The sequence below is a fragment of the Pleurodeles waltl genome, chromosome 2_2 (assembly GCF_031143425.1).
Source record: "Pleurodeles waltl isolate 20211129_DDA chromosome 2_2, aPleWal1.hap1.20221129, whole genome shotgun sequence".
NCBI lineage: Eukaryota > Metazoa > Chordata > Amphibia > Caudata > Salamandridae > Pleurodeles > Pleurodeles waltl.
In genome coordinates this window covers 628,369,464-628,375,463 of record NC_090439.1, presented here as the reverse complement: position 1 = coordinate 628,375,463, position 6,000 = coordinate 628,369,464, and positions in this window count along the sequence as shown.

Genomic DNA, 6,000 nt, shown 5'->3' with positions numbered 1-6,000 from the left:
GGTATAACAAGGAGAAATATATTTATTTCTCCTAGTTAAATCATTCTGCAGCACACATAGGATGATGAAAATGCTTCTAAGGATTGTTTTTGTGCTGGAAGATGCCCCTTCCTGCACAAAAACAATCCTTCCTGTAACATAGACACCCTTGCACCATGGTGCAAAGGTGCCTATGTTGGCATGTTCCTCCATTTCCAGTGTCCTGTCTTGTGTCTGCTGGTTTCCCTGGTTTTCCCCTCTCCAAGTCTCAGTTCTGCTTTCCCTTCATTGGTGGTTCCCCAATTCCTTGCACCTGGTTGTTTACTTGCACCTGGTTCTCTTCCCACAATTATGCTCCTCCCATCAGCCTCCTGCTAGTTCTGTGTGGTGAGTCTAGAGTGCAGTGGCTCTCAAGTTAATTTGCCGCTGGGCCTCTTTGAACTCTGCTGAACCAGCTACTATACTCCAGGCTTACCTTTTTATTTCTGTTTTCTTTTATTATTGTGTCTGTTGCCTTTCTCTTGTTTATCCTGCCTATTTGTTCCTGTGTTTGTTTTGTTTCTAGTTCTGTCTGCACGCATCCAGATCGGTCGTGTATATGCAGATTCCCTGTCTTGTATTTCTGTGTTCCTGTTCTGACTGCATAATTCTGTCCTAGTTAGTGCTGAGGTTTCCAGTATATTCAATTGTGTGTATTCCAGTCCTGTTCCTTACTCTTATTCCCGTCAAAATTTTCCCTGAGCCAATTTTCTGTTTCTGTGTGTACCTTCCAATGTCCTCTTGTGTCTTTGTGTGTGTTTATATAATTATCTAATTTTCGTTGCTTCCAAGAGTGCCAGCTGGGCTCCCAGGCATGTGCTTTTGGCACAGAGAACCACTCAGCACTCCTTCCCCATAGGAGCTGCTGGGTGCCTCCATGAACTCTTTGAGATTAATCTGCTCATTGCCTTCTTTTATGATCCTTTTCCCCTCACAGAGAGATCATCTCCGAGGAGCAGAGAACGTTAATTTATGACAGTTTGTATATTATTCCCCTTCTTTAACCTTTGTGCTGCTTGTACTTGTGTTGGTTTCATAGCTTCCCCTACACACATCAAGTTCATCCTATTTATCACCTGTTGCAACCTGCTCAGGGTCCTGCTTCCCTTCCAGCCTAAAGGTACTCTCTTGTTCATATTCATATCTAACCTCTTCTGTAGAATGTGTTTGCCCCTTCATGGAGAAAGCATCCCCCTTACATTGTCTTGTTCTAAACTCAGCTTGTGTCCCTGACAGATTGTTTTGAACTAGCTAGATTCCTGACATTGGGGGCCCTATTGGGTCTGGCATCAAATGTTGGAAGAAAGACTGTTTTGCCTCTACTTGAAATCCATAAACTTAAATGACCTCCAGTGGTGAGTTATGGGGCAGCTACATGGGGTTATTACAATTGTGCCAAACTACAGCAGGGGGAAATCCGTATTGCAGGTATATGTTAGCTTTAGGTCCGTATAGCACCTATTACTTTCTCCATGAGGCATTGGGCCTTACGTATGTGTATTAGATCATATTAAACTTCTCCCCTTCCTTTTTTGGATGTCATTGTGGGGAAACCAGCATGCCTCATTTAGGGCCTGATTAAGAGCTAGGCACGGGATGACCTTGGTTCTGATATAATAAGTAAGCTGCAGTAGCATTAGGCAACCTGAACTGTGCATGACACCTCACATAATTACCAAGGAAAAATGTGCTAGGGTAAAAAAGCCTTATTGTGAAGCTTGCCTCTGCTAATAGAGAGTGCAGGGAACTAGAGAAGTCAATTTTGAGAGACCATAATATTAGACTATAATTCAACCTGTGTCAGCACTGAACCCTACTTATCCTTGGTAAAAATAATGTGTGGGAAAATACATTTTTAGCAAAATTTTGTTTAGGTACTCTCAGAAGCAACTTTGGTTTCCGTTTGTATTTGTCCTGATTTTGTCATGCAATTAAACTTCTCCCCAGACATTGGCATATTTGACCTTTTTTGTAAATTGTATGACCTTTTTAAATGTTGATAATAATTACCCTTGTCAAAATAAATGTTTTGTTATCACTATAAACGCCGCACTTTACTTCCTTTACATGTTATCCAATCTAACTGTTGGTCATTCTGTTGGGAGCCACCTGAAAAATTCAATAAGCTGGGGGCAACGCAATTAATTATACGTTTTTCTCTGTAACTATTCTTATTTGCTTATGACTGTTTTATTGTTTCTCTTACAGAAAGCATTGTTTTAGCTACTAATGTTGGTACATTTTGCTTTTATGATTATTTGAAAGTATTCGAATAAAGTTTGAATACTACACTTCCTAACCGACCTGCCATCACTTCCAGGGATACATTAACCAAATGCTGCACTTCCCTGAGGCAGCCCGCCCTCGCCACAGTGATATAGAATTAAATGGGCAGAATATTTATATGGAGCTTGCCCTCACTCGCAATTACTCAAATCACCCTTCTCACCCCGACAATGTTATCTATGACAATTATTAGTCAAATGGCTTCTTAGGATGGTAAAGAGACTCCCTGTTAAGCAAATGTGCTGTTGTTTACATTCAGACTCTGTCAGACATAGTCTGTAAAGGAAACGAAATGCAGCACACAGTCAGCATAGAAGAAATGCGTTTCGATCATATTCCTATTATTTGTCCAAATAGAACCAAGATCAGGCTTCTATTAAGATGACATAAAAAATGACCTCTCAGTGTTGTAGGAGTATTTGCGTTTATCACTTTCTTAAGCATATTCACTAAAGAAGAGATTCACAAGAAAACATCATCAATCATTTCATGACCTGCTGTAATAGTTCAGCGCTTCACGCTATCTGCTCTGTAATATTTTTGATTTGAAAGGGATAGAATGATTCATTAGCTAGCTGTGCTGAAGTCATTCGCGCATGATCCTGAAGCTATTGCACGGGTAGTCTTCATTACATCAGAAGAATCTTACATCGTTTTTCACATATATATATATATATATATATATATATATATATATATATATATACATATATGTATGTATGTGTATATATATATATATATTTATTTATTGATGTATTTATTTTTTCACTGAAGAAAAAGTTACTGCTGCGTTATAGTTAGGAAATAGAATTTAAAAAAACATAGACTAGCACCTAAAAAACCAAAGGTTACAGGGCCGTTATAGTTAGGCTCACATTTTAAATGTACCGAACCATAGAAATTCACCAGTTATGCACAGTTTTCTCCTGCATATATTACATTGATAGAGTCAGTGATGTTATCAAAGAAGTAATGAGTACCATAATTTGTGGGGTAATTAGCAGTACATGGCGATGGCACAATTTATAATTACCTTAGGGCACGAGTAATGCATGCAGGAGACAGAGATGAAAGCTTAGGATTTCGACAACGGTACCTGCTTTACAGGTCCCGCTGCCAAAACCCAAAGTGTCTGCAGCCAAGCCACTGCAAACAGCTATGTCCCGGGTTGAGCATCCAGCAGGAGCTGGTAGTGGGAGAGTGGCAGGGCCATCTCTGGCAAGAGGGGGACCGTGTGGCCCTTCTGCAACTTGGACATAGGTGGTGGTCCCCAGGGTCCCAAAGGAACCCACTTTCATCTTTTAAATATTTGCCCTGGGAGTGGTGGTCCCCGGGGCAGTGGGGGGCCATGCGCCCCCCACAAATAAATTACATTTAGCCCCGGGGGTGGTCACCGGGGCATGGGGAGGCTACAGGCCCCATCTTATTATTACCTGACGGCGCCGGGGAGGTGGTGGTCTGCGAGGCAGCGGGAGCGGGTTGAGCGTCACCGCACATTAGATAACAGCCCTGGGGAGATGGTGGTTCCCAAGGAAGCAGGGTTCATGAGGCCCCCGCATAAAACTTTTAGCCCCAGGGGATGTGGCAAACTCTGGGGCAGCAGGAGGGGGACATTTTTTTTTAATTTTATGGCAGATCCACTGCATCTCTGCTTGTAAAAGAAAGAAAAACTACCTTTTTGCCCGTTGGAACCCCACCACCAGAGCTAAGGGGCCAGGGTGTTCGTACCCTGGACCCTTTTCTTTATTTTTAACTTTTTTGGGGGGACTTTGCTTGAGCAGAGTTCCAAGATGGCTTACAACACTTCAACAACTTCCAGATATACAAATTTATATTTTCTTTAATTTCTCTAAACCTGCTGACTGGAATTACACCAAAACAAAAAAGCACCCTTTCTGGACCAGGACCTACCTTCCTGGCAAATATGGTGCTAATCCGTCAAGCAGTTTTTGCGCTATTGCGGTTCAAAATCCATCTTGAAAAATCAAAGGGGGAAACATGGTTTGGGACCCCCTCTTTTCTCGGACCCCCCCGGACATATCATCCCAAAACATTCAAGGCAGCAGCTGATGGGACTGGTAATTTTTTTGGGAATGTTTCGTGAACATTTGTTAAGCAGTACCAAAGATATAGGCAAGTAAATAATGCTTTTCATATAGAAACAAGGTGCTAACTACCTACGTTTTATATATATATATATATATATATATATATATATATATATATAAAATCACTGAAAAAAACAAAGGTTACATGGGCATTTTAGTTAGGTTCTGAATTTTCTCACACAAAACCATAGAAATTCAGCAGTTATAATTATGGTTAACTGAAATATCTATAACTCACGCCCCGCCATGCACAGTTTTCCCATCAATAATTTTATGTGAAATGTTGCAGTAATAACATCAATCATGCCATAGAAGGTGTCATCAATGATGTAATATGTGGAGTAATTAACTGGTCCTAACTATACCTACTGGAGAACATGATTCCATAGGAAACATTTTTTTTGACTTGCCTATATCTTTGGCACCATTTGATGAATTGTCATGAAATTTCCCAAAGAAAGTGCCCTCGTTATTCTTGTTCAGGGAAAGATTCGGGGTGATCCATCAAGCAGGGGCTGAGAAATTTGAGGGGTAGAAAAAATGCATTTCCCATGTTAATTCCATTAGGTCCTTTGAACACTACTACAGCCCGAGCCACTGGACCGAATTACACCAAATTTGGCAGAAAGCTACCTTTCGGTATACAGATTACGCTTTTGCTTATTTTGTGTAAATCCGTTCAGTTGTTTAAGACAAATTAAAGGGAAAATAAATATGTATATCTAGGGCCGCAGATCCTCCCTGACGACTTTGCGAATAATGACGTGCTCATGCAGTAAAATGCAGTTTTGATTGCTGCCAGCACTTTAACCAGGAGGTGCTGGCAGACAACTTTGAGTCCCAACAAAAGACACAAAACAAAAGGAAAAAAGGCCATGGTAGAGACACCCCAATCTCTTACCTCTGGTACTGGTGTCCCAGAGGGAACCCGTTAGATCACAAAATGTACAGAAAATTCATGACAGCATCACAAAATCATGGTAGTAATAAAAAAAAAATGCATTCTTGTTTTTTAAAAAGTCCCTGGGTGGGCCAGTTCCCGGGGGCATTGAAAATATAAGGGACCGCCACCTCCCTGGGGCTTTGTTCATATTACATACAGGGGGCTGTACCCTGGGGGACTGCTGCCTCCCCAGAGCTCAAAGTACATTGATGCAGGGGGCCACCTCCCTGGGGCTAGTTATGACAATAATCATGGGGGGGCCTTGCACCCCCCCGCAGCCCCAGTGACTGCCATCTCCCCAGGGCTTGATGTTAATTCAATGTGGGTGGAGCCCCTAGAACCACCACTTCCCCTGGACTAAAATAGAATGAAGGGTGTCCGTTGCAGGGCTAATTCATAGGTGGAAAAGGCCCTCCTCAAAGAGCCATCCACCACCCCCCAGAGCCAGCTCCTGCTATTTTCCAGGATGCTCACCACTGGGACATAGCTGTTTGCTCTAAATTAGTGGCAGATTTGACAGATGCCGTCAAGTCACAGCAAACACTCTGCTCGCAGCGAGGGAGAGCTGTCAAACAGGATCTGGTGGCGAGGTTAGAGAAGGAGTGCCCTCCATAGCATTCACGGCTGATTCGGGGCACGTGGGCC